The sequence below is a fragment of the Dasypus novemcinctus genome, unplaced genomic scaffold (assembly GCF_030445035.2).
Source record: "Dasypus novemcinctus isolate mDasNov1 unplaced genomic scaffold, mDasNov1.1.hap2 scaffold_69, whole genome shotgun sequence".
Taxonomy (NCBI): domain Eukaryota; kingdom Metazoa; phylum Chordata; class Mammalia; order Cingulata; family Dasypodidae; genus Dasypus; species Dasypus novemcinctus.
Window position 1 is genome coordinate 672,308 of NW_026688628.1, and position 3,215 is coordinate 675,522.

The 3,215-nt window shown below is 35.5% G+C and overlaps 1 pseudogene; it reads right to left on the reverse strand.

The window, feature by feature from the left end:
• Positions 1-344: 344 nt before the first annotated feature.
• Positions 345-1,311, reverse strand: LOC139438555 (olfactory receptor 7A10-like; annotated as a pseudogene).
• Positions 1,312-3,215: the final 1,904 nt, after the last annotated feature.

Sequence of the window (3,215 nt, forward strand, 5' to 3'; positions counted from 1 at the left end):
TGCTAAGAGAGATTATTTTCACCAAAGCCATTAAACACAAGTGCTGGCAGTGACTGCAGTACACCTTCATCACTCCAGCACCTGCTTTAATTTTATATATACAGAATTACCTGTGTGAAATATTTCACTATTGAAAATCCTGGCAGCAGTTTCTACCTTCAATACTGATTTCAGGGAATACAATAAGAAAGACCACAAGATGTAAAATAATACAAAAGAAACAGGTGTCTTTGATATAAAAAAAATTAAAGAAATAGAGTTCTGATATTAGACAAATAACAGCTTATCTTTCTATATACTTATAAAGAATAAATTTAGATCTCCCAGTGTTTGATCTCTATTAGTCATGAGCAATTTTCTAAACTTGAGACAGGAATCCTTTTATAGAGAGAATGTGTCTCAGTGTTTTTAAAGGCCTGCTTTGTGTCCTTGTTTCTAAGACTATAGATAAAGGGAGTCAGCATAAGAATGACCACCATGTACATCACTGAGACTAATGCACTTGTCCTTGAGTTTTCAGGAGCAGTAGAGCTAAGATGCACTCTGAGACTTGTACCATAAAACAGGGTGACAACTGAGATGTGAGACCAACAAGTAAAAAATGATTTATACTTGCCCTCAGTTCATGAAATTCTGAAAATGGAGGCTACAAACTTGGAGAAAAAGAAAAGGATCCCACTGAGTGGAATAAAACCCAGAAGTCTAGGTGCAAAATACATCACAACGTCATTGAGAAAGGTATCAAGAAGAAGCAAGTCGACTACCTGATTAAGTTCACAGAAAAAGTAGGGCAATTCCAACTCTGAACAAAAAAGTAATTGCTAAACCATTAAGCATTATAAAAGGGAGTATAAACACTCAATAAGCAGGATGTCAGCAGCAGGAGGACACAGAGCTGGGGTTTCATGATGACCATGTAGTGCAGGGGGTCACAGATGGCCACAAAGTGGTCTTAGGGCATCACAGTTAAGAGGGAGTTATCTAATTGTCCAGAAAGTATGAAAAAATATATCTGTCTGAAGCAACTTTCAAAAGTTATGATTTTCCTTTCTGTCTAGATGTTCAGCAGCATCTTTGGGACTGTGGTGGAGGTGAAACAGATATCTTTAAAAGACAAGTTGGAGAGGAAGGAGTATATAGATGTGTGGAGGTGGGAGTCCAAGATGATGGCCAGGATGATGAGCAGATTCCCAGGAAGGTGACCAGTTATATCAACAGGAATAGCCCAAAGAGGAGAGGCTGCACTCCCGTATCATCTGAGAGACCCAGGAGGGCAAAATCTAAGACACATGTTTGGTTTTCTGTTTCCATGTAGAGGATGAAATTCCTAGAAGAGATAACAGAGCAATGCAAATTTAGCCACACACAGTAATCATAAAAAATATAATACATGGTGTGATTAGTTTTAAAAGCACATTAAATTTATATTTTTATAGATTTTATATAGATTTAATTCCCTTATCTAAAAATGTCAGGGAAATCAAATGCTCCTGTTTCTCCTTTATAATTTCTGACTAGCCATACTTATCCAAAATGAAAAACACTATGCCACTACAAATTATCTCAGACTTTATTTTAATCAACAAACCTAATGACCAGTCTTTTTGTACCTGAGACAAAATAGTGAAGAAGAAGAACAAAGTTGTAGTAACTACATAACCTAATAGCAACACAATATAAAAACACAATAATTAAACAGTATCCTGTTGACAAATAAACAAATAGAATAAAACACCCTGCAAATGTGTTCAATGGGTGTTTCACAGAGGCAATTTAATGTAGACAGCTTGGTCTTCGTGACAAATGGTATTGGAACAATAAGTTATATTCAGGCCAAACAAAAAGGAACTTAAGCACAGATTGTAAATATTTTATAAAAATTAAATAAAAATGAATCATATCACTTAAAAGTAAAATGCAGCATAACACTTCTAGAATAAACATATAGGAAATATAGGGGCCCAGGGTGCAGAAATGCATTTTTAGATAAAGCACCCAAAGCATGAGCTATGAGAAATGAAAATTTATAAGTTGTTTCTATTCAATGTAAATTTCTGCTCTATGCAGGACATTGATAAAGGATTGAAGAGAAAATCTACAGATTTGGAAAAAAATATTAACAAAACACACCTGTTAAATGATTTACATCCAAATTTACAAAGAAGCCTTAACACCCCAAAATAAGAAAGCAAATGCTGATTTAAAAAATGGTCAAAAGATCTGAACAGAATCCTAAGCTAAGAATATATACCCTTCCAAGTAAGCATTCTGTGGGAGGAGTGGAGGGGTGGGGGGTGGGTTATGTGGGAACCTCATAATTTTTAACGTAACATTTTTTTTGTGATCCATGTATCTTCAAATAACACAATAAAAAATAAACGCTAAAAAACGTTGGGTTAGCCAAGCTCAGTATTTCTTAAGTAGTTTGGGATAATAAGCACAAATCCTGATTTGCCTAGACTTTGTTCATTTATCTGAGCAATGCTGGCATATAGCAAACTCCAGATACAGCTAGAATGTGATATTTTAGGCATTGGCACTTCTGGTTTAAAGGTTCCTGCATATTTTGAATCATGTGAAGTTGCACTTTCACAATAAAATCCCACTTTATTTTACCAATTCTATTTCCCTAGGTGTCAGTGTCTATGGCAAATGCTATATTTTAAATATAACAGATATTGCTTTAACAGTGCAATATGTTATTCTCACTCATACCAAGTTCGGCTTTTACAAGTAGAAGTCACCCTTCAGTTAAGCCTGTTTTGTTTACCTCAATGAGACCTCAGAATATATTGGCAAAAGCTACATTTTAGACATAAAAATACTATTTCCCAGGACTGGTAATTTTTAGTTGTAGCAAGATCTGCTTTAGAAATAGAAACAAGAAACAGCCTGGTGGTTCAAAGGAGAGGCACTGGCATCCAAACACATTCAATCTGGCACCAACGCTGGTTCTTTCATGGAAAAAACTGGTCACTGGGTAGTTTAGCAGAGCTAAGCCAGTACTTGTCCATTTAAATTGGGAATTTCTATGGCTGAGAAATCACATTCACCACTCTGCCCTGAATTCTACAAGATTTCCAAGAAATCACAAGAACTCCAAAAACAAATGGAAATGCAGCTATTCATCTGAAAGACTATTACGTACGGTGCTAAATCTTGCAGTCAGAAGAATAGATTATCAGAAAGACTGACAACAGAGCAACACATTAATA